A 26211-nucleotide genomic window follows, 5' to 3' on the forward strand; every position below is an offset into this window, starting at 1 on the left:
GCAATGAAAGATCCCATGTGCCGCAAGGAAAATTCCCACCTGTGGCAACTAAGACCCGACACAGCCAAATAAATAAATATTAAAAAAATAGAGGGAAATGAAGATGAAGAAGAGGAGATAATGACAGGAGTATGTGGACCTATATATAAATACATAAATATATAAATACATAATAAAATAATATATAAATACATAAATATGTAAATACACACAAATATACATAAATGCAGGGGAAAGACTGGAAGGCATTGAACATGTAGGGACCATGAAGGGATTTTTTTTTTTTTTAATTAGGAATAATGATGTTACCTGCCAGGGTTCTTGGCCTCCTTAATCAATAGAAATTGATCAGAGGCCAGACAAGAAATTCAGGCAAGGCTTTATTGGGGCCCCTGCTGCAGCAAGGGGGAGTGAAAACAAGCTCGCTCCCCAGGTGGGTGGCGAGCTGTTTCCTTATAAGGGATGAGGGTAGCGGCGGGTCGAGGGTCAGGCTGGAGAGGTGGCTTAGGTGGTCTGCCCACCCCTTTGGTAGTGCTGTGTGCAGGGGGCATGCGCAGTAACTTGCTTTTGCTCCCGACACCTCCGAAGTGGCAGCTGGGTTTTTGGTCGTTTGTATCTTGTTCTCTATAATTTGCCCCAACTGCATGCACGCAGTTATTTTTAGTCCCTTACAGTTTCTTTGTATTTTGTCCAGGTGTAAGCACTGCAGTAAAGGGTCCCAGGTCCCAGATCACATGTCCCAGCCTGTCTCAATAATACGTACCTCACAGGATTAAATGAGATAAAACATGAAAAGCACTTAGCACAGAGCCTGGGGGTTGAGGCGGACTGCCAAGGTTCAAATTTGGACTCTGCCCCTTCCTCATCTGTGACTTGGATAAGTCATTTAAACCTCAGTTCCTCATCTGTAATGAAAAAGCGATAGCACTCACCTCTTAAGAGTTGTAAGGATTTAGTGAGTTTAAGATGTAAAGCACTTGGAACAGTGCCTGGTTCACATTAAACGTTATAGAAGTGTTAGCTGTAATTATTATAGTTAACTCTTATCATCCTATCATTACTGCTTAGGGCAGAGCAGCAAACCACACTTGCCGACCCCTAGGCCATTCCTTTCTTCAGCCACCCCCAGCTGGTATTTGCCCAGCACTTCACAGCTTAGAAGGTTGAAGGAGTCTGTGCCTCATTCAAACTTCCCAGCTCACCAGTAAGAGTGGCTACTTCATTTTTTCAAAAATAATTTATTGAGGTGAAGTACACATAACATGAAATTAGCCATTTTTTAAAATTTTATTTTATGTGGCTGCATCGTGTCTTAGTTACAGCATGCAGGATCTTCATTGCAGCATGCGGAATCTTTCATTGTGGTGCTCAGGCTCAGTAGTTGTGGCGTGTGGGCTCAGTAGTTGTGGCGTGCAGGCTTAGTTGCCCCACAGCATGTGGGAGCTTAGTTCCCCAACCAGGGATGGAACCTGCGTCCCCTGCACTGGAAGGCAGATGCTTAACCGCTGGACCACCAGGGAAGTCCCGGAATCAGCCATTTTAAAGTGAACAACTCAGTGGCATTTAGTACATTCACAATGTTATACAACCACCACCTCTACTTCCAAAACACTTCCATCACTCCAAAGTAAAGCCCCTTACCCTTTAAACAGTTTCTCCCCCTCCCATCCCCACCCAGCCCCTGACCACCACCACTATGTGTTCTATCACTATGGATTTCTCTGTTCTGGATATTTCATATAAATGGAATCATATAATATGTGACCTTTTGCTCTGGTTTCTTTCACTTAGCATAATGTTTTCAAAGTTCATCCCCGTGGTTGCACATAGCAGTACTTCATTCCTTTTTATGGCTGAGTAGGTAAGTATATACCACAGTTTGTTTATCCATTATCTGTCAATGGACATTTGGGCTGTTTCTATCTTTCAGCTCTTGTGCATAGTGCTGCTATGAGCATGCGTGTACATGTACTTGTTTGAGTACCTGTTTTCAGTTTTTTTCAGGCATATACCTAGGAGTGGAATTGCTGGGCCATCTTGGACTCCACTGGGTTGCATGTCCCCTACTTTGCAGGCCTCTGGTTTGGTGGTAGGAGAAGTCAGGAGAGCTAGAATTACTAGGAAAGGTCTCAGAAGACGAACGGAAGTGGGGAAAGGAATGAGTCAGAAACGGCTTGAAGAAGGGACATGCCATGAGCTCAGGTCAAAGAGAAGAGGGAAAGAATGGGAGGGGTCCATTAGTAGGGGAAGGGGATGAGGGGAGGCTAACCTGGAAACTTTCCTGGGTGTTGGAATGTTCTACTTCTTAATTTGGGAGGTGGTTACATGAGTGTGTAGATATACATATGTATGTAGAAATGGCTGTGTGTAGTTTTCTCTACATTTGTTACACCTCAGTAAAGAATTCTTTTGAAAGATGGGCAATACGTTCTCCAAACCTGGCCAAAAAGGGTGCATTTTTTCAGAAGAAAGAAAAACTTCACAAATAACAGCTACCATTTATGGAGCCCCTTCGTGTAATCAGGCATTTTTCACAATCTTCAATACACATCACAACTTAAAAGGCCTGATCTTCAAATGAGGAGCCCCTCAGAGAGGGTAATTAATCTACGGACAAAGCTGGGCAGTGGTGGAGTGGGGGTCAGGACCCGTTCCTCTGTTCATCCCTCATCCAGTTGCTGAAGATTTCTCTCGTGCCTGGTATGTGCCAGGCCCCATGTTAGCTCTGGGCCCGTAGCAGCGAATAAGCCACAGTCTCTGCCCTCAAGGACTTTGGGGTCACAGCGGGGCAGACAAGCAGCGAACAGGTAAACCAACACATCCACGTGAGACTCAGGATTGTAGTAAATCCGTGAAGGGAATGACCAGAGAACAAAGGAATGGGGGGCGGTGTGCCTTTAGACTCAGGAGCCAAGGAAGGCCTTTCTCAGGAGGAGGTGATAGTTAAGCTGGGCACTGGAGGTGAGAAAGAGCCGGGAGAAGAGCATTCTAAGCAGCCGGAATAGCACGTGAAGGGCCATGAGTGGGAAAGGAGTGCAGGCCAGTGTGGTCAGAACACAGCCAAGGAGGGGGAGCTGGGGCTGGCGCAGCGGGGACTGGACAGAGGATGGAATCATAGAAGCCTGACTCCCACGCCTGTGCCCTTTCCACGCCATCCTACCTCTCCAGCGAGTTTAATTTTAGTCACAGATGAGTTTGACGTGTGGGCCTGGCCTGGGCTGGGTGCTGGAGAGACAGAGCCATGTAAACAGACAGTTACCCCACCAGCTGGTCCAAATGTGCTCGAACGGCGAGGAGCTGCCGCGTTCTGTGGGAGGGCACCCGGGGGAAGGGGACAGTGACCGGTTCTGCCTGGGAGGGTCAGGGAGGCCTCTGCAGAGGCAACCTTGAAGCTGAGTCTTAAAGGAAGAGTCAGAATTTTCCAGACTGAGAATGGAGGGTGGACAGGGCAGGAGGTGGGAACAATGTGGGCCAAAGCGTAGAGGTGTGACTTATGTTTGGGAAACCTCAAGCAGCCCTCGGGTGGGAGATGACCTCCGCGGGGCGGAGTGCCCAGAGAGAATGGTGAAGGGGAGACCTGGAGGGCAAAGGATGTCTGGCCAGAGTCAACCTCCCTCAAGCCATAACAGGGCAGTCTGTAACGGGGAGGTAAGGAGCTGCCGCCTCGGGGGTCAACAATAATACACGCTGTGGAGTCACATGCAGGAAAGCCTAGTGCAGTCATCTTGGAAACCAGCAACAATTAAGGCCTGGGCGCCCTCGGAGATTACTTGGGGCTTATAAACTGCAACAATCTCTACGTAAGTCAATCTGGCAATATCAGAATTACAAATGCGTAAACCTTTTGCCCCAGAAATTCTCCTTCCGGGAATTTATCCTACAGAAGGACTTGTAAACGTGTGAAATGATGTGTGTATGGAAAGATGTCCAAGAAATACTGTTGAATGAAAGAAAAAGAAAAAGAACCAAGGGACAAAACAGCATGAACTGTATTCCACTTTTTGTGAAAAGGAAAACATTTACTGGTAAAGGCTTAAATTAACTGGGAAGGACACACAAAATACTACCACTGGTGATCACAGGCTAGGGGGAGGGTGGGATCCCAGTAGATGAAGTACCAGAGTGGAAAAAATTGTTTTCACTGCCTAACTTTTTATAATTTTTATTTCCTTCTTTTTCTTTTTTTGTTACTTTTTTGTTTTTTCTTTTTAATTTAATCTTTGGTTTCTTTTGTATATCTTTTTTTTTTAATTTATTTTATTTTATTTATTTTTGGCTGTGTTGGGTCTTCATTGCTGTGCGCAGGCTTTCTCTAGCTGCGGCGAGTGGGGGCTACTCTTCGTTGCGGTGCGCAGGCTTCTCATTGCGGTGGCTTCTCTTGTTGCGGAGCATGGGCTCTGGGCAGGCAGGCTCAGTAGTTGTGGCTCGCAGGCTCTAGAGCGCAGGCTCAGTAGTTGTGGCACGCGGGCTTAGTTGCTCCGTGGCATGTGGGATCTTCCCTGATCAGGGCTCAAACCCGTGTCCCCTGCATTGGCAAACGGATTCTTAACCACTGCGCCACCAGGGAAGCCCCTCTTTTGTATATCTTATTTTTACTTGTTTAGTTTTCTTATTTCTTAAACGTTTTATAGTTTCAAATTGTTGAACCATGTGAGCATGTTACCACTCAAAAATTTAATTTAAAAAAACAGGCCTGGAGGTCAAATGGAATGGTCCACACTGGAAATGGGGGAATAAGAGATGGAGGGGGTCAACAGTGTGCCCAGCAGCCCCACCACCTTCTCCATTGTTCACACTCCCCCCCACCCACAAACTCAGCGTGACCCTCACCAGGACACCAACCACACAGGACTCCAGGGCTAGGCCTGAGGCAGTGCCCTCCGGGATGCCTGGGCCCCTGGATGCCTGACCAGCTTCTCCACACTTCCCAGGACCACATCCTTTTCTACTCTAGCTCCTCAGCTACAGGGCCTGGAGATAAAAGGTGCCCTGACTACACAGCCACACCTACAGTGTCTGCTGAGGGGTCCACCTGCCTTTTGAGCGTGGCCATCGCACAGCCTCCAAGGGCCTCCCCCACCACCTCCTAGGCTCACGTCTGCCTTCTTCTTCCCAGCCCTGGACCACATCTTGTGGATGAAGACCCACCTCCCAAAGGAGGCCCTGTTCACCACCCCCTTTCCACCATATTCCTATTTCAGCAGCCGATGAGGAGAACACATATTTTCTCCCCGGTAAACAGAGCCAGCCCCTCCTCTCTCTGCACGGAGGAGTAGGCATGGGCCCTGAAATCAGGCAAATATGTGATCAAATCCCAGCCTTGCCCTCACTGCTGTGATTCTTGGCCTCTCCCTCAGGTGATGTAGGAGTAGAAACACTTGCCTTCATGGGTTATTGGGAAGAAAGGAAATGGGAAGGTGGCACGCAGTAGGTGCCCTGGCACACAGTGGGTGATCAGGGAGCACTGCCCCTCATCCCCTCTCCCACACCTCTTCCTGACTTCCTGATTTCTGCCCTCAACGGACAAGTCTGCCAGGTCTTGGAAAAGAAAAATGCCCGTACTTTCAAATGTCCCTTTCCCCCTTCCAGTTACCACCGTAATTCTTTCTTCCCTTTTAGGGTCAAATTTATCCAAAAATGGTCTAGACTCAGGCTCAGTTTTCTCACCCGTCCTTCCACGAAGCCCCACAGTCTCCTTGTCACTGAGCGCGCCCTCCAGAAGGCTTTCCCAATCCCAGGCCTCAGTGCCCTTTATGACGTTTGGTAAAGGGCACCATCCCCTTCCTGTTGAAATTCTGCCTCTGCCTGACGTCTCCTGTCACAGGACCGGCCACCATTCTCCTCTCAGGCCTGTGGAAACCAGAGCACGTGGCAAAGCAGCTCGTGCTATTCCCTCTGCTAGAAATGCTCTTCCCTACTCTCCATCCCAGCTCCAGGGCCCCGTCTCCACAGAGCCGCCCCTGGCACCAGCAACCTTCAGTGTTCTGTCCTTTCTCTGCATTTTTGCGCATTTCCTGCTTCAGCCCCATACCTCATCGGGCTGCCTTTTCTCAGGCTCTCACTGCTTCAACTGGCAGAAAAGGCCTGAGGTCTGGAACCAGACACTGAATTTCCATCTCCTTATCCTTTTGGCTGTGTGACTCTGCGCCAGGCAAACAAGCCGATACACCTTTCTGAGAGGTTTTCTTATCTGTGCACGGGGATAATAAGGCCCACCTCACAGGGCTTGGGCGAGGCTGACATCCTTATTAAAGCACCTTATCTTGTGTTCACGAGGGGCAGGGTGGGCGGCATGGGCATGAGATTGGGGAAGTCACACAGGGCCCCTTGCACTCAGAAGGCCCAGCACTTGGGGTTTAATGCTCTGTGGTCTCTACCGTGAAATTCTTTTTTTTTTTTTCAATCTTGAAATTCTTGGTAATTTCATCTCTGAATTTGTGTTTCGGTAAGTGAATCTGATGGGACAACGGGGCCTGCACCCAGGGCCGCGGAGCCTCCGCTCACACATGGTCGTGTCTCCTGCCTCCCAGGGGTTCTCGGATGCCTGCCTCCCTTCCTTTCTGGCACTTCCTTCCTGCCCAGCCTCCAGGTCTCCAACCCCACCCAGCGACCTTTGCCATCCTTGTCCTCCAGCCCTGGGATGGACTCCTGCAGCCAGGAGGCCCACGCGGGCCCCTCTTGGGGTCTGCACTCACGCTGTGAGCAACCCCGCACCTCAGGGGGCCCGGTGTTTAATAGCAGATACAGAACGCCACGACAGGTCTAGAGAAAGGAAAAAGCTCTACATTTTAGTACCTTTCATGGCAACTTTTCCTGCTTCATGAACGAGAGCCCCACACCTTCACTTTGCACTGGGCCCCTGAAATTATGTAGGTGACCCTGGAGAGAGGCCAGCAGGGTTATAAGGCCCTGGAGGGGTCTTAAAAATTGCCAGTGCATCATGCAGGTTTAACCTGGGGCCTTACCATTCCAGTCGCCCCACTGTGTAACAAGCCACTGTGAACTTAGGGGTGTAAACGTGATCTAATTTGTTATGCTTACAGATTCTGTGGCGTAGGAATGCAGACAGGGCCTAGCAGGGATGGCTTGTCCCACAATTTCTGGGACCTCAGGAGGAAGGACTCCAGTGGCTAGAGGTGATCTGAATGGCTGAGGGCTGGACCAGCTGGGGCTGGAGGGTCCACTTCCAAGATGGTTTCCTTACTCCTATGTCTGGTACATCCATGGGGATGTCTGGAAGGCGTGTGTGTGTGTGTGTGTGTGTGTGTGTGTGTGTGTGTGGCGGGGAGGGGGGGTGGATGTTGGCCAGGACAGTCTGCCTGAGCACCTCCTGGCCTTTCCAGCATGGCGGCCTGAGGGTAGTCGGAATTCCTACCTGGCAGCTCAGAGCACCAGCAATCAATGCAGAAGCTGCACCATCTTTTATGACCTGGTCACCCAGGGTCACGTATGGTGTACTGCACCGGCTGAAGTATTCACAAGCCTTCCCAGATTCAACAGCAGGGAACACAGACTCCATCTCTTGAAGGGGGACTCACAAGGTTACAGAGACTCATATGCGATGGGAGATATTGTTGCAGCCATCTTTGAAAAGTACAATCAGCTACAACTATGATTTAAGTTTTAAAATAAATTGTGATTATCTTGTGAAGAGCATCATTAGTTTGCATTATGCTTGTAACGGGATTATGATTTAAAAGCATCGTATTCATTATATTCAACAAAGCAATTTGTTAAATATGAGCATTTAAAACGCATCACTGCCATTTTTTAATATCTGCTTTGGCATTTCTACATTTAAAACTATAAATAACAGGAGCTTCAAAAAATGGAAGTGTCTCGGGTCTCTCTCAATCTCCAGAACAAGGATCTAATTATTTATTTTTGTAATATTCTACTACCCTGATCCCCCAGAGTGTAGCACTGAGCACACAGTTGGTGCTTAATATTCACTAATTTCACTATTCATTAAGACAGAAGAGAAACTGTGGCTCCAGCTTTGAGGCAAATCTAAAGGAACAAGACTTACTGGATAACTAAAACTTTAATTTCAGGTTGTTTCATTGTCACCATTATCCAGAGTCTAAAATGGGTACAATTTCTTCATTGGCTTGGGTTGGCTGATTCTAAAGGGAGAATGAAAGCCAGATAATCAGGACCACGGGTGTGCTTGTGTTGCTTTGTTTTGCATAAATCATGTGGACAATCATCTCAGTTCTCCAGTTCATCCTCCATTACCTCCAGTGAAGTTTATTTCAATGAATGTTTACTGAGCATGCTGGGGGCCACATGCTGAGCTAGCCACTGGAGATGTAGAGATGCCCAGCATGGTCCATGCCCTCAAGGGGCTTACTGTGCAGTTGGGGGAGGGGAAGGAACAAATGAAATACAGCCACATGCAAGCAACTCAAACATGATAGTATGTACAGGGCTTGACCTTTCCCAGAGCAGTTGACTCAGCCTGGTCACTGTGATTGGTTCAGGGATGGACATATGACCCAACTGAATCCTATCAAAGTGAATCTCAGGATTTTTGAGGAAGCTCCCATATACATCTTCTGAGTTTTCCCCTGGATTTGAACCCTGAGGCTAGGGAAGGCTGGGGATGCCTCAGCTACCTTTACACCTTTACAGAGCTGAGCCTGGAGTCCTGCAGGGCCCTGCTGACCTCTGTTGAGCACTGAAACCAACCAGACCTGCGCTTTTCAGTTCCATGCAGCATGATATTCCCTTTTTTTGAACTTAAAACCATTGAGTTAGTTTTCCCATTACTTTTAATAGAGTCCTAATAGATGCTCATGTGATTACCTGTTGATTTCCTCTCTGGCAATATTGACATTCAGTTAAGGTCATTTCTCTTTCTTTTTCTGAAAAGAAATCTCCTAGAACACGGAAATCACTGGAGGCTATGCACCCACTTCCAGAGGGAGAGGGTCTGTGAACTGAAGGACCACTGAGGGAGAAGCCACCCAGCATCTTTTGGCTCTCTGCAGCTCTGTGCCCTCAGACGGCCTGCTTCACCTGGCCAACCCCCAAGGCTCTTGTGGATTTACAGTTTGATACTGGAGAGCCTAAATGGCCATCTTCACCAGACTAGGTCCAGCACGTTGTGAGAACTTGGGAATTATTGTTATTATTACATTATTAGCACTATCTGCATCCTTTATAAGTAGGCATTGGCCTCCTAACTTTGAGTAGGTGGGAACTGAGGGGCTTTTTTTATTGGGATCCTCTGGTATTCAGCTTCCACCTGTACCCCTTCACCTACCTCTCCAGAAGGGAAAGACTGAGAGATGGTACCAGAGGTCAACCTTAACTAGAAGCTTCTGACACCAGATTCGTAGAAATCAGGCCTGTGTGCGCAGCCCTTTTCTCAGCCTCAAATATGGTTTGCACACTTAAAATTCTAGATATTGTTTTCTCTTAGTTCATTTCCTCATTCTGGTTCTGGGCAACTTCGGTTTTATCTTTCTCCTCGGACCACTCCTCGTAACGTTGGTGTCCAGTCTACATTTGCTCTATCAGGAAAGTCAATGCCTTTCTTCAGAAACAATTTCGGAAGGCAAACAACTCCAAAGCGAGTCGGTCAACATAGAAAGGAAATTAATAGCAACAGCAATAGCTAACAGTGACTGAGAGCTAACTATCTCTCAGGCATAATGCCGTAAGGCATATGGCAGCAAATCGTGTGACTGAATCTGAGATGGGTACCAGGATCATCCTGTTTCCCACGCAAGGGAACTTAGGCAAGGACACGCTGCTAACGGCGGGTGAGCTCTGGGCAGAATCCAAGAAGTCCAACCCCACCCCCGTCTATTTTTAAGAAAATAACTATTTATTTTGATATAATTTCAAACAAAGAGAAAATTCACAATACTACTATAAGGAACTCTCATATATAGAACCTGCATTTTTAATCATTACACTATATTTGTTCAATGAATAAATAGGTACTCAAACATAGCAAGTAGCTAATCTTAATTAAGAAAACACGAATATACCCACAATGAAAATCCAAAACAAAGATTAATCTTGGCTGCAAGTCCCGAAGCTGAAGAGGGAAATGAAGGGTGTCTAATATTTTTTGCACAATTCTTACTCATTTCTGTATTTATCCTTCCTGAGGTTTACTTACAGCAATAGATAGATTCACAAAAGCTTAGAGCTTTGAGAAATCTTAGAGACCCTGCAGTGCAAGGCCCTCTCCCACCTCCCACATTCAGCAGATGGGTGAGCTGGCTTTAGGGAGCAGCTGGGGTGCTCTGCTTCCCAAGCAGCCATGGGGAGCCGCGAGCCCAGGGCCTTTAGAACTGGATCACCTCACATGGAAGTCCCGCCCTGTCACTTACAGGCTGTGTGACCTTGGACAAGGCCTAACCTCACAGAACCTTGGATTCGTTGCCAGTAAATGGCGCTAAGAATGCTGACCTCGGGAGGTTATGGAGAGAATTAAATGAGATAAGCTTGCAAAGAGCTTGACATTTAGCAGGGATCCAATAAATATCCCTTTTCTCTACTTTTTTTTTTTTGGCCAGGCCAAGCGGCTTGTGAAAGCACTGAGTCCTAACCACTGGACTGCCAGGGAGTTCCCTCTACCTTTTCAAATAGCTTTTTTCATACTTCAGATGATTCCTCTACAATAGAGTCCTAGAAGTAGAATTATACTGGGTCAACTGGAAGAAACATTTATATGACCCTTGATCTGTATTGCCAAGTTCTTTTCCAAAAAGGGTCTTGCCACTGGTGGCATGTGAGATTGCCGGTTTCACCATTTCTTTGCCAGTCTAAGATTTTTTTTTTTCCCCCTTTTGGGTATTAGAAAAAGAAAAGTATTGTATCACTGTGTTAAGTTGTATATCTTCCATTAATTGGCAGGTGAATATTTCCCCACATCTACATTCCCTGTTTTCTGACTTGCTTGTTCGTGACCTTTGACTATTGGGGTATTGGCACTTTTTTCTTATCAATATGTGTGAATTATTTTTTACAATAAAGAAATTAACTTCTTATATACTGGCTGCAAACATTTGTTCCTAGTCTTTTGTTTGCTTTTTATTTTGAAGGTGATGGGAATTCCCTGGCGGTCCAGTGGTTAGGACTCAGTGCTTTCACTGCCGGGGCCCGGGTTCAATCCCTGGTCAGGGAACTAAGATGCCGCAAGCAGTGTGGTGAGGCCAAAATAAATAAATAAATAAATAAAAGTCTTTCTATTTGAAGTTGTTTCACTTATTTTTAGTGACTTTTGTTGTTATAGTTATTGTTGTGGTAGTTTTGGAGGTTTTTAAGCCACGGAAGTGTTTCATCTGTATTTTGATGTTTTTCTTTATAATTTATTCTTTAAATTTTAAGCTGCCCCATCTGGGAGTTAGATACTCTTGAGGAATCAAATGTTATGGGTTGAACTGTATCCCTCCAAAAGAGATGTTGAAGCCCTAACCTTCCAGAACCTGCGAATGTGGCTTTATTTGGCAATAGAGTCTTTGTAGACATAATCAAGCTGAGACGAGGTTATACTGGAGTAGGGTGGGCACTACCCCAATATGACAGGTATCCTTAGAAGAAGAGAAGACAGAGACATACAGAGAGAAGGCCATGTGACAACAAGAGCAGAGACTGGGGTGATGCAGCTACAAGCCAAGGATTGCCGACCACCACCAGAAGCTAAGAGAAGGGCAAGGAAGGATGCTACCCAGAGTCTCAGAGGGAGCACGGCCCTGCTGACACCTTGATTTCACACTTCTGGCCTCTAGAACTGTGAGAGAATAAATTTCTGTTGTTTTAAACCCCCCAGTTTGTGGCACTTTGTTATGGCAGCCCTAGAAACTACGCCAAATTAAGGCCAAATTTTCCTATTAAAATTGGACCCAAGGAGAACTGGACAGAAATTATCCCATGATAAATGTGGAAGTGCCAGACATATAGAAGAAAAGGGATGTTTTCCTACTACCGTCTGGAAAAAAGGGGGGGGATTTTGATCTCTACCTTGTAATTTACCTTAAATTACACTGAAATAAACCCCAAATGGCTGAAAGATTTAAACGTAAGGAATGAAACTAGAGGCATCCTAGAGGAAAACATGTGAAATAAAATGTTTGTTCAGTTCAGGGAAGGCATTTCTAAGCATTATACAAATGCCAGAAGCTGTAAAAGAAAAAGTTGACACTGAACCACGTAAAAGTCAACTTTCAGCACAGTAATAAATACCTTCAGCAAAATCAAGGATCAAATGGCACACTGGGAAACAATATTTGCAACTCAATTCACAGACAAAGGATTGATTTCTTTAATAAAGAGGGCTCCAAAAATCAGTAAGAAAAGACCAAGTACCCAACAGAAAAATAGTCAAAGGATACGGACAGACAATTCAGAGGAGGGAACATGCAAATAAATCAAACATATCAAAATATAGCCACCATTATAATAAGAGAAACTACACTGAGAGACCACTTCTCACCTATCAGCTTGGGCAAAGTCAAAAAACATTTGCTAATTACCTCCCAAACATATTCAGTGTATTCTTTTTTTTTTTTTTTTTTTTAAAGAAATTCATGTTCTTTTATTTATTTATTTATTTACTTATGACTGTGTTGAGTCTTCGTTTCTGTGCGAGGGCTTTCTCTAGTTGCAGCAAGTGGGGACCACTCCTCATCGCGGTGCGCTGGCCTCTCACCATCACGGCCTCTCTTGTTACGGAGCACAGGCTCCAGACGCGCAGGCTCAGTAATTGTGGCTCACGGGCCCAGCTGCTCCGCGGCATGTGGGATCCTCCCAGACCAGGACTCGAACCCATGTCCCCTGCATTGGCAGGCAGACTCTCAACCACTGCGCCACCAGGGAAGCCCCAATTCAGTGTATTCTTGACTGAGAAAAGCAGAAGGTTAAGACCACAGTCTCTGGGTGACCTCTTAAGATTCTTTGCAGTGTTGGGACTCTCTGATTATCATAATTGTCCTTGTCATTATTTTTACCTATTAGCATTATCTGAGTGTCAAGACATCAGTGGTACTTGAAAAAGCAACTCTAGCAAATGGTTAACTAAAGTGTAATGGTTAACTGCCTGGGTCTGATTCTTGGTTCTGCCATTTTTTAGCTGTATGACCCTGAGTAAGTTGTTTAACTTTGAGCCTCGGTTTCCTCATCTATAAAATGGGGATGATGTAATGCCTACTTCATAGGGTTGTTTTGAAGAATTAATGAGTTGACATATGTAAAGCATCTAGAACAGTGTCTGGCACATGGTAAGTACCATGTAAGTGTTAGCAATTATTATCACCGTGGGGTGATCCTAAAGTCTGGAAATAGAGAGAATTTTATTATGTATAATCAATAACCACTTATTCTGAAAATTCCTATGTGTTTCCAGATTTTGTGGCCACTCTATATATGCTAGATACTTTTAAATACATTATCTTCTTTAATCTTCCCTACAGTCCTGTAAGATTTGCTTTATTATCTCCATCTCACTAATAAGAAAACAAGAGATCACGGAGGTAAAGTTACCTTTCCAGGCTCACACAGCTGCAAGGGCCAGGGCCAGGATTCAAGTTTAAGTCTGCTCAGGTTATTTCTACTCCATCTCAGGCCATCCCCTACAGAGTGTCCAGAGGCACCCTTTGGTCCACTGAGGGTGGAAAATTTCAGCCCAGTTCCAGATGGCAGGCCCAGCAGGATGGCAGGCTCCTCCCTGGCTTCCGCGCTGCCGCCTACCCTGCTGATTTCCAGAGAAAGTGGGGAGCATTCCCCATATTCCAAGTGGAGAGAGGGGCAGACTGCTGGCTCCGCCCCCTGAGAACTCACGGGTGGGGGGGGAGGGGAGGGGAGGGGGGGGGGGAGGGGGGGGGGGGGGGGGGGGCGGGGCCTGTGGGGAAGGGCTCAGAGGCCCAGAGAGAGACGCTGGGCTCGCTGTTACAGTCTGGCATAAACAGTGCCAGCGATTTCCTCCAACTCTGCTGCTCGGGTGTGGGCCCCAGAGTCTCTTAGATGCCTCCAGTTGCGCTTGTTCTACCGGACGATCAACGCGTGCGAAGTGTGCAGTGCGACCTGTTTCGTAAATAGATCTCATTTGGGCTGTGACTTTGAAAGCCAGCCAAAGGCCCCAACCTAAAATAGTCAGCCTACTGCCCTGTTATTTTCACGGCTTAAAAAAAAAAAAAAAAAAAAAACCTTCCAAAGCAAAGCAAGTATATTTTTATCACAGGCCTGCTTAGAATAGCAACACCTATTTACTTGGAGGGAGGAGACTGCAGGGCGACTTTCCGCGCTTCGGTTATTATCCAGACCCGGGGACCCAGTGCACTCAGTCCACGGAAGAGGGTCCTCCCCATCACAGGGCCAGTCCAGCGGCTTCTCCAGCCTTCACCCCTCACCCCAGTACACAATCCATATCCTGGCCCCCACGCACCTCACTTTCTAAACTGCTCCTGGGCCTCCAGGTCATGACCACAGGCCTTGCTTTCACGCTGGTTGCCTCCCCTCAACCCTCAGACTGTCTGCAGCCTTCACCCTTTGCTTCTCTCCGTGGCCAGAATGTGGCTCTTCTGTGGCCTGTGGTTCACGACCTAAGGAGCATCCGTCAGCCATGAATAATCCTAATCACAACTGAATTTTTAGGGAGCACTCACTGGCTGCCAGGAACCATGCTAAGCATTTCTCCTCTATTATCTCACTGAATTTTTAGGCCTGTTCTGTGAGGTTCCCATTTTGCAGAAGGGAAAACGGAAATTTCGCTGAACTGCCCAGGGTCACACAGGCAGAGGACAGGCTGGGACATCTGAACCCAGCTGAATGGCTTCCAGTGGTGTGAGCGCTAGATAATTCTCTCATCATTGTAGCTTTTTATTACATGCAGATGATATTATCCCATTTTGTATAACACGTATTTGTGACCATCTGCTAACATGACCCCCAAATGCTACTTCTGGGGAGGGGCAGGGAGTGAAAGTTTGAGACATTTTTTACTTGTTTCTTTAAATGTTCCTGTTTATTTTTTTATGAGTGTGTATCTGTTATATTATCAGAAAAACAAACAATAGTTTGAGAAGAACAAATAGAAGCAAGCACTCAGCGTCTCTGGTAGAGGTAGCGTGTGTAGTGGCTAACAGCACACACACTCAGGAGCACCACCACTTCCCAGCTGTGTGACCTTGGGTAATTCACCTAGCATCTCTGTGCCTGTTTCCTCACTCATGGAATGGAGGCTAAAATTAACATCTACCTCATAGGCCGGGCAGGAGGATAAACGTTGTTAAAAGTGCTCGAGGCAGTGTCTGGCACACCATAAGGACTCCAGAAGAGCTTGCCACCATCCGGCACCTCAGATTGTAGAGGGAAGGCAAGGAGATGCAAAAGCAAAGGTCCTCAGGGGCCCAGCAGGCATGGGGAGGTCAGCAGCTGTCAGTACTCCAAGGGGTAAGGCTTGTGGCAATCGGGAGAGTGCAAAATCGTGGCTGGAAGGGGCTGCAGTGTTTTAAGGTCCAATGCATTTTCTGAAAGAGCTATAACTCCAGGATTTTATTAAAAGTCCCTTAAGGTTTAATGTTGGCTCAAATTGAACAACAAAAAGAAGGACCTGCAGAGCCCTTTGGCCCCAGGCTGCCAGCCTGCAGCCTTGCTCCCATGGGTCTACTGCTTCAATGGTCCTGGCTCCCCAGAGGAACCTTGACACCCAGCAGCTGACAGTGAGAGGCGCGATGAGTAACGGATACCTGTGTTTGGAGGGACGTGGCACCAGCTGACTAGGCAGGGATCCTCATCTCCATTTCACAGATGAGGTAACTGAGGGTCAGAGAGCGGTAGCAATTTACCCAAGGTCATGCAGCACAGTGTCTGATACAGCCAGGATTCAAACCCAGGAACTTCTGATTCCAAAGCCTGTGCTTCTAGGGCTATTTATGAGTCTCGTCCTTTCCTTCTCTAACAGTTCCTCCAACATCAGCTTTCTGACAAGAGTAATTAAGAAAAGAAATTTCGGGACTTCCCCAGTGGCGCAGTGGTTAAGTATCCGCCTGCCAATGCAGGGGACACAGGTTTGAGCCCTGGTCCAGGAAGATCCCACATGCCACGGAGCAACTAAGCCCATGCGCCACAGCTACTGAGCCTGTGCTCTAGAGCCCATGAGTCACAACTACTGAGCCTGTGAGCCACAACTACTGAAGCCCGCACGCCTAGAGCCCCTGCACCGCAATGAAGAGTAGCCCCCACTCACCGCAACTGGAGAAAGCCTGCGCACAGCAACAAAGACCCAACGCAGCCAGAAATAAATAAATTAATTAATTTTTTTAAAAAGGAGGGAATTGTATTGCCCACACTACCAGCTCAATTAAAAAAAGAAAAAAGAAAAAAACTTCTCCCTGTAGCATTTTTTTCTCTTAATTTTTTTTTTTTTGCCTTGATATAAAAACTGTTGACTCCAACATCATCTCTAAATGAAATGAGGTTTTCCTCCACAGGGCATACAAATGGTTAGATTAAAGGTGTAGCTGGCCGCACACCCTGGCGCTGGCTTGCAGTCATCTGCCTCTACTCAGCATCTCTCTGAACACGTCAGCAACCGTTCTTGAGGTGCCCACTCTCCATGAAGGACTCTGCTAACCGTTAAGAAACCAGTCAGAGCCCTGCAAGCGCAAGAGGCTAAAGCTGGGTGGAGATGAGGATGCAAAGAGGACTTACATCCAGTCAGCCCCCACTGCACGCCAGGCACACTGACGCTTCCCAACAACACACTTCTAAATTATTGTGAAACCTCCTGGCTGTTACCTGTGATGTGGGTATTACTATCCCCATTTTATAGCTGATAGATCAAAAGGTCTGAAAGAAGAAGGAATTCCCTCAAGGTTACGTTCGTTGTAAGAGAGAAGTTACATCTCTCTAGACTCTCGCTCCTCCACGCATGGTCCCTGGCAGCAGCATGGGAATCACCTGGGAGCTTGTTAGAAACAGACAGTATCAGGCCCACCCCAGATCTGCTGGTCAGAAGCTGCATTTTACAGGACACTGCAATGAGTCTCACGCACACCAAGGTTTGAGAGGTGCTGCCCTAACTAACCCCTTCCCCCCCAAGTCCTCCGTCTCCCGTGCATTTCAAACTCTGTGCTGGGGTACAGTTGGCAGCTTTCTGCTCTTGATTCCCTAAGTTCAAAAGTACTTTGGCTTCAAACCTGACACTTGAAAGCAAATCCTAAATATAAGTACCACAAATCAACATTTGTGCATCATTTCCTTGACGGGTAGCCCAGTTTACCCAGGACTGAGGGAGTTTCTTGGGATGCAGGATTTTCAGCGTTAAAACTGGGGCAGTTCTTGGCAAACTGGGACGGCTGGTCACCATATCCCTATTCCCAGCCTCTCAAACACAGGTAATTCCTTTCGTATAGTAGTTCTCAGCCCTGGATGTTCCTTAGAATCACCTGGGGAGTTTTGAAGAAAAACAAATGCCCACTCACTAACCCAGATGAATTAAATCAGAACCTCTGCGGGTAGGTCTGGCCACTGATACGTTAAAAAAGACTCCCCATGTGCTTTGAATGCACAGCCAGGGTCGAGAGCCACTGTTCCTGCCTAAAGTTATTTTTTTGCTCTGAGTAGCACATTTTTCAGGAACATGAAGAACTGACTGAAGGAAGGAAAAGGGGGAAGGGACTCGCCCTTACTGGGTCCATGCCTCTCATGCTGGTCAGCACCCAAGTGCCAGAAGCCGAGCTACCTGTGAAATAGGAGTTATTTGTGTCCATTATGCAGATAAGAACACTGAGGCTGAGAGAAGTATCTCACCCAAGTTCACACAACTAGGAAATGGTGAACTGTGACTTCAGGTCTGTCTTCTTTTATAACCCCAGGAGGATGTTCTACACACTACCTCCAAGATATCTAGATTTTAACTTTGCCATTGATCATGAAGAGATTCTGGATGCCTCCCAGCTGAGAATGGTCTGCTGCAGAGTAGAAGATGAGGCCCACCTGTACAGGTGGACTATTTTCAAGCTGGAAATTCCTTCACCAGGGAGTCTCTCTGAATCCTATAAAACCCAGGTAGACCCAGCAATCCCACTCCTCGGTGCCTACCCAAGAGAATGTTCATAGCAGCATTGTTTATAATAGCCAAAAGGTAGAAACAAGTCAAATATCCATCAACTGATGAATGGATAAAATGTGGTATCACTGTATAATAGAATATTATTTGGCAATAAAAAGTACTGATACATGCCACAACATGGATGAACCTTGAAAACATTATGCTAAGTGAGAGAAGCCTGACACAGAAGGCCACATACTGTAAGGTTCCATTTACATAAATGGCCAGAATAGGCAAATAGAGACAAAAAAGTAGATTAGTGGTTGCCAGGGGCTTGGGTGGGGAGGGGAGAAGGGAGGAATGGGAGAGATTGCTAATGAACATGGGGCATTGTTGGGGGTGATGAAATGTTCTGGAATCAGTGTGATGGTTGTACAACTGTGAGTATCTTAAAACTACCGAATTATACACCTTAAAAGAGGGGATTTTAGGGTATGTGACTCCTCTCTCAATCTGCTAACAGGAGTTCTCATCCATAGCTGGTGGGAAAGTAAAATAGAGCAGACACTGTTGAAAACTGGAAGTTTCTAGTAAGGCTAAACTTACACCTACCATATCATATAGCAGTTCTACTCCTGCACACATTCCCAAGACAAACGAGTGCTTAAGTCCATCCAAGGACACGTACAAGAATGTTCCTAGGGCTTCCCTGGTGGCGCAGTGGTTGAGAGTCTGCCTGCCGATGCAGGGGACACGGGTTCAAGCCCTGGTCTAGGAGGATCCCACATGCTGTGGAGCAACTGGGCCCGTGAGCCACAACTACTGAGCCTGCGCGTCTGGAGCCTGTGCTCCGCAACAACAGAGGCCGCGACAGTGAGAGGCCCGCGCACCGCGATGAAGAGTGGCCCCCGCTCGCCGCAACTGGAGAGAACCCTCGCACAGAAACGAAGACCCAACACAGCCAAAAATAAATAAATAAATAAATAAATAAATAAATTTATTTAAAAAAAAAAAGAATGTTCCTAGCAGCTTTGTTCGTAATAGCCTCAAACTGGATGCAACCCGAATATCCATGCCGAGGAGAACAGATAAATAAACTGTGCTGTATTCATACGATGGATACCACACAGCACGACAAAGGGACTACTTACTGACACCTGCCAGACAAAAACGAATCTCACTGATATGATGTTGAGCATTAAGAAGCCAGACAAAAGAGCCCATCCGCTATGATTTCATTCCTATGAAGTTCAAGAATATGCAGAACTAATGGATGATGATGATAGAAGTAAGAGGAGCATAGACTGGGAAGAGGCACGAGGGAGCTTGTTAGGGAGCTGGAGGTGTTATACATCTTGATCTGGGTATTTGTTGATTGGGGGTGCACATCTGTAAAGATCACTGGGTTATACATGGAAGATTCATGTGCTTCGTGAACTTCACCATGTGTACGTACGTTATACCTAAGAAGTCCAGAAGCTCCCCAGCCAATGGTGACCTTGTTCTGGGGTTCACTGATTGACCCTGGATGTCTGCACAGTGGACTGAAGAGGGCACAGACTGTGGAGTCAGGTGGACCTGGATTCCAGTCCAGCTCTGCCCCTGTCTAGTCCCATGACCTTGGGCAAGTCACTCAACATTTCTCAGCTTCATGAAATGAAGAAGCAATCTCTAACAGGGACGGCCTTGAGGATTAAGAGAAAAAATACATGTCAAGTCCCGAGTACAGGGCTCAGCCCAGGAGAGAGCAGACGAATCCCAAGTGGTCAGTCAATGGTGGCTCATACAAGACAGCTGCTCTGTCAGAAGGATGTAGAGTCGGAGCCTTCTGGCGGGAACAGGGGCAGATGAGGAGTGGGCACAGCCAGGACGGTGTTTATGAAACTTGTCTGGATTGTCTGCCCTGTTGAAGAGACCACCAGGAGAGATCGCATGGAAAGCCAAGGAACGACCAAAGAGAGGCCCAGTGTCCTAGGGCCCCAGCTGAGCCCATGTTCCGAGCTGTCCCCACCAAGGTGCAGCCACGTGAGTGAGCTGCCTTGCAGGAGGCTCCGGAGGACCACCGCCCCAGCCAACATCATGTGGAGCTGAGCCGGTCAATCCACAGAACTGGGAGATCATAAACTGTCGCTGTTTTAGACTTTGGAGTGATTGCTCTTCAGCCACAGACAGCCCATACAGGAATTGCTATCTAAGCGGGGGCTCCAATAAACAGCACTGAAAACATGGGACATTGGCTTAGGAACAGGGCAATGGGCAGAGGCTAGGGGGCCTTGAAGAGATTGTTATTGGAATGTGGAAGAATGTGAGAAATTGTTACGGGAGCCTGACCAAAGGGGACACGACTTACGTACTGACAGAAAAATTTAGTAAAACTGTTCCCTGTAATAACGTGGAAAACAGAAAGTACAGTTCATAGCCTTGTTGCTTTGGCTGAGGAGATTTCAAGGCAGAATGTTGAAAGAGTCAACTGGTTCATTTCAGCTGAGGGATGGACAGAGGATGAGCTAAAGAAAGAGCTGTTCCGTATTCCAGAGGAATCTATAGGAAACGCTTCTTGCCTCAAGCTTGTTAGGTTGGAAAATGAGACGGTTTCTCATTCCCAACATCTACAGCCCAATAAAGAGTCTCAAAGGAAATAAGAACCTGGGGGAGGGAAGGAACCTGGTGGCAAAGATCAAATACAGGGTGCTTCCCGTGAAATGTGGCCTTCGGGTCAAGATGAGATCAAGGATGCAGATACAAGAGACTTCCTTGAGACCTCAGATGCATTTCAGGGTACGGCGTAGGTAGAGCCTCTCAGCTAGACCACAGGCTTCTAAGAATCTCTGAAGGCGTGTCCCTTAGCGCCTGCATGTGGCCCAAAGGGTCTGTTTCAGAAAGAAATGTTAAGTGTGGCTTTTGCCTAATGGAGCAGGTCATTTGATAACATAGGAAATGCACAAAAGCTTTCATTTTACTAATCTGGACTGAGAGGAACAGAGGCATTATATGTATATAGTTGTACCTAAGTATCCATGGGGGATTCATTCTAGGACCCCTGTGGATACCAAACTCCACAGATACTCAAGCCCCTTACATACGCGTTGGCCTACTATTTGTATATAACCTAGGCACATCCTCCCGTATACTTTAAATCCTCTCTGGATTACTTATGATACCTAATAAAATGTAAATGCTATATAAATAGCTGTAAATACAACGTAAATGCTGTGTAAATGCTTGTTGGAGGGGCAGTGCACCGGCAGTCCTGGGAATCTGTCTCTAGCTTCTACAGTGTTTGGACAGAACACCGCCAGGGATACCCCTTCTTCCAGCCTCCAACCACCCTCCAACTTTTTTCCCAGCCACAACCTTAGGCACCAACCTCTCAGCCAGCCTCGGCTTCAGGGAACAACCAACGCCATATTCGGAGTTTCTCTCCTTGTTGAGGATCAGCGGAGCTCCCACATTCCTCAGGATTATTTCCCTGCGGTGGAGGCCGCCATCAACCACCCCGTAAACGCGCGCCTGCGCGCCTCCCACACCCAGCTCTCTCTGGGCTTCTATTTCCACCGAGACCACGTGGCTCTGGAGGGCGTGGACCACTTATTGGGCAAGTTGGTGGGGGAGAAACGCGAGGCTGCAGAGTGTCTCTTGCAGATGCAAAACCGGCGTGGCTGCCGTACACGCTTCCAGGACACGCAGAAGCCGTCCCAAGATGAGTGGGGTAAAACCTGAACACTGTGGAAGTCGCCACAGTCCTGGAGAAGAACCTGAACCGAGCCCTCTTGGATCTGCATGCTCTGAGTTCTACCCCCGCAGACCCCATCTCTGGGACTTCCTGGAGAGCCACTTCCTGGATGAGGAGGTGAGACTCATCAGGAAGAAGGGCGACCACCTGACTAACCTCCGCAGGCTGGCCGGCTCCCAGGTTGGGCTGGACGAGTATCTCTTTGAAAGGATCACCCTCCTCAATGACTAGGAGCCTCTGGAGCCCAGCGGCCTTTGACGACCCCTCTGACAACCCCCTGGTGCCAGGGCTTCTGCCTGCCGCCACTAGGCAGCTTTTTAACCAGCCTGGAGCCCTCTCCCAGACCGCAGACCAAATGGAAACAATAAAGCTTTTTGCAGGAAAAAAAAAAATTGTTGGAGTGCAGCAAATTCAAGTTTTGCTTTTTGGAACTTCCTGGAATTTTTTTTCCAAATATTTTCGGTTTGTGGATGGTTGAATCTGCAGATGCAGAACATGTGCATATGGAGGGCCAACTGTATGTGTGTGTATATGTAAAATAAAAATACAGGGACTTCCTTGGTGGCGCAGTGGTTAAGAATCCGCCTGCCAATACAGGGGACACAAGTTCAAGCCCTGGTCCGGGAAGATCCCACAGGCCGCGGAGCACCTAAGCCCGTGTGCCACTACTACTGAGCCTGCGCTCTAGAGCATGCGAGCCACAACTACTGAAGCCCGTGCGCCTAGAGCCCGGGCTCCGCAACAAGAGAAGCCACCGCGATGAGAAGCCCTCGCACTGCAACGGAGAGCAGCCCCCGCTCGCCGCAGCTAGAGAAAGCCCACGCTCAGCCCAAAAAAACCCAACGCAGCCAAAAATAAATAAATAAATTTATTTTTTTAAAAAACCATATAAGGTACGTATACATATATACACACATTATATGTACTTTTATGGGTGAAGGGTGTCAAAAGGTAAAAAAAAAAAATTTATAAAGAAAGGAACAGAGACATTATAAAACAAAATGTAGCCTCCGTGACTCTCAACTGCCTAAGGACAGGAATCAGGCAAACATGAACCATTTCTTAAGTAAAACAAGGATGACTCAGAGGGTGGAGCCAAGAGCCAAACAGAACCATTCCCAGGGAGGAGACCAGGGCCCCAATCAACATACATTCCCTAGCATGGAGCATGGAGAATTGTACCCAGAAGAATTTCAGAATTGTGATGGACCTGTGACTGCTCTGTCTTCCCTTTTGAATGGGAGTGTACATTGTGGTGCTGCAGTTCCTGTCTCATCTTTATATGTTGGGTACGTGGGGGCAGATCACTTCTCTCTAGTCCACAGGTCTTCAGATCAAGAGGAGCCTTGCCCAAGTGCCTCATCAACAATTGGATGAGAAACCAGACTTCTGGCCTGCCCTTGAGGCTGAAATAGGATGAGAGTTTGGGGGTTACAGAAAGTGGGGGAAAACATTCATTCTGCACAAGAGAGGGAGCTTGGGGACGAGACAGGAGACTGTGGTGGCTAGTCTCCAAAGATGGTCCCGAAGGAATCATGCTTCCCGGTGTTCATGCCTTTGTGCAGTCCCTTCCCATGCTATATTTGGCCTGGTCCAGTGACCTATTTAACCAACAGAGGCAGCAGAGTGATGCAGTGCCAACTAGGGGCCCATGAATTAAGGGGACCTGGCAGTTACAGCTTTTGCAGTTTGAGGAACCCTGAGCTGCTATATAAGTCTGGCTCCCTTGTACCAGAAGGACTGTGGGAGGGAAAGGCCTTAGGGAGATGGGGAGGCCCTGAAATGCCTTGGAAAGAGACAGAGTTTCAGGCTTCCCAGTCCTGCTGAGGCCAGACTTCTAGCCATCCCCACCAAGCTGCTAGACATGAGAGCGCCATCTTGGATGTTCCAGTTGAGTCCCCAGTGGACTACCCCATGTGACGTCAGGTGGAGCAGAACTGACCCCAGATGACCCCAGTCAACCCACAGAATCATGAGAGATAATAAAATGGTGGCATTTTTAAGCCTCTAAATTGTGACATAACTTGCTATGCAGCAATAACTAAAACCCAATCCAATATTAAAGAACAAGCAAGCCCACTCAAGGTATCCATATAATCGGCTTCCTGAGGCAGAGAGCCAAGTGGAGGGGACTTCCCTGGCAGTCCAGTGGTTAAGACTCCGCACTTCCAATGCAGGGGGTGCAGGTTTGATCCCTGGTCGGGGAACTGAGATCCCAGATGCCTCGTGGTGCGGCCAAAAAAAACCAAAAACAGCAGAGTGGAGAAGGGTGGAGAGGGGATTTGGAAAAGAGAGAGAAGGTCAAAGTAAGATGAAAACAGGGCCAAGGACTACTCCCTGAGGAGCCCCAACAATTCATAGTTAAGCCTTTGCAGGAGGTCGAGCCTGCAGAGGGGACAGAGAGCGGGCAGCCAGAGAGGCAGAGAACGCTAGGGAAAGCAAGAGCAGAAGGTGATGGGAGGAGGGAATGGTCCAGCAAATCTCACACCGCTCAGATGTCAAGTCAGAGGAGGATGAAGGATCCATTGAGATTGCTGGCCTTCAGGAAAGCCATTTAAGTCCTCCTTGGGCTTAATCCTGCACTCCCTCCCTTAGTAGGTAGCGCTAAATGAGGGGGTCTGTGAAACCAGAACTGGCAAAGGAGCTGGGGCTGCTCCCAAAAAGTGAAAATCCAAATGGCCGGTAAACCCATGAAAAGGTGCTCAACCTCCTTAGTCATCAGGGAAATGTAAATTCAAACCACAATGAAATTCCATTTCACACCCACCAGACTGGCTATAAATAAAAAGCCTAACAATACCAGGATCTGGCAAGGATGTTGAGCAAATGGAACTCTCAGGCGTTGTTGGTAGGAATGTAAGTTGGTACAACCATCTTGATGACAGTTTGATATTAACTGGTATGGCTGAGGATGTGCATAGTGTGTTGGGCCAGGTTCCCTGGGAAACAGACTCTGAGAAGGGAGGTTTGCATGCAGGAGCTTTACTGGAGAGGGCTCTCAGGAACACCACCTGCAAGGGAGTGGGCTAGACCTTCCGAACTGTCCTGAATTGATGGTGGGGGGTCAGGCCCTTGTACCCCTGATTAGGCTACTCATTGGCTGGGGCTGCCCCCAAGCAGGGGTCCTAAATGTAGACAAGGCAGCCCCATTCATAAGACTCCGAACTCCCAATGCAGAGGGCCCAGGTTCGATCCCTGCTTGGGGAACTAGATCCCACATGCCGCAACTAAGAGCCCGCATGCTGCAGTGAAGATCCCATGTGCCACAACTAAGACCCAGAGCAGCCAAAACAAACAAACAAATAAATAAATTTTTTTTTAATTAAAAAAAAAAAATGACAGTCCCATCCGTTAAAGGGCAAGACCCCTGATGGCTGGTGCCTCGGTCCCACGGGAGGTCAGGATGCACACCACAGCATTCACTACAGTTCCATACCATCTGGATCTCCTGCTTCATAAGTTAACACCATCTGAGAACATCTCCAGGATTCTGATCCATCTCTTTTTCTGGGGAAACTTACAGTTAGTGGAATTAGCTACAGCTCTCACACTCCAGCTGGTATAGTCATTATCTCCCTCCTTACTACCCGTTCTAGACCCCCTAACCATCAGCTGGCTCCTCTGCTGGTCAAGGTGGCTTACCTGGCCAGACAGCCCAGACCTTCATCCCTGAGACGTCTGAGACCCTGGTCACCATGCTCATCTTAGTTATGGCTGCTGCATCTGTCTATTTACCATCAAAATTAGTCAAAGAAGAACCAAGAAACACTCAAGAGGGTCACCTGGTGTGTCGAATGTATTTGTCTCTGTCCTGTTGTATAACAGCAGCCCTGTCTCCTGCTGATGTCACAGTCAATTCACCTGCCAGGAGGGTGACTCCTCTTCTTGCTTGCTGGTCTCTTGGCACAAGGAGCCTGAAGCAATCAGGTAGCCGCTACAGCTGAAAGTTTAGTGGGATTCTTGTGTATCCTGGTGGAAGCATCCCCCTGCTGGGAACCCAGACCTCAAGACCTACAGAGCCTAGAGCTGTGAGGATGGGAAGCCCAGATTCTCCCAGTGGCTCATTCGGAGTACGAGGAAAGGAGTAACTCTTACTTCTACCTGCTGATCCCTAGGTCTGCTTCTTCTGTGTACTGTAGGCAGCACCCATTCACGGTTTTGGTTTAAGGTGAATCGTGGAAGAGGATGCCCCATCCACACAGAGTATCTTTTCACAAGTTGGTGCCTCAGTTGCATCTCTGTTTTCTAGCTAAAGTGTTTCCTTTTTAAACCTATCAAACATTTTTAATATAATTCTTTTTTTTAAATAAATTTATTTATTTTATTTATTTATTTTTGGCTGCGTTGGGTCTTTGTTGCTGCACACAGGCTTTCTCTAGTTGCGGTGAGCAGTGGCTACTCTTCACTGTGGTGCGTGGCCTTCTCATTGTGGTGGCTTCTCTTGTTGTGGAGCACAGGCTCTAGGCCC

General features: G+C 47.4%; 1 pseudogene; it reads left to right on the plus strand.

Moving 5' to 3' along the window:
* The first annotated feature begins 21217 nt into the window (after nucleotides 1-21217).
* LOC118904302 lies at nucleotides 21218-21974 on the plus strand (annotated as a pseudogene).
* The last annotated feature ends 4237 nt before the right edge of the window (nucleotides 21975-26211 follow it).

Source organism: Balaenoptera musculus, chromosome 11 (genome assembly GCF_009873245.2).
Source record: "Balaenoptera musculus isolate JJ_BM4_2016_0621 chromosome 11, mBalMus1.pri.v3, whole genome shotgun sequence".
NCBI lineage: Eukaryota > Metazoa > Chordata > Mammalia > Artiodactyla > Balaenopteridae > Balaenoptera > Balaenoptera musculus.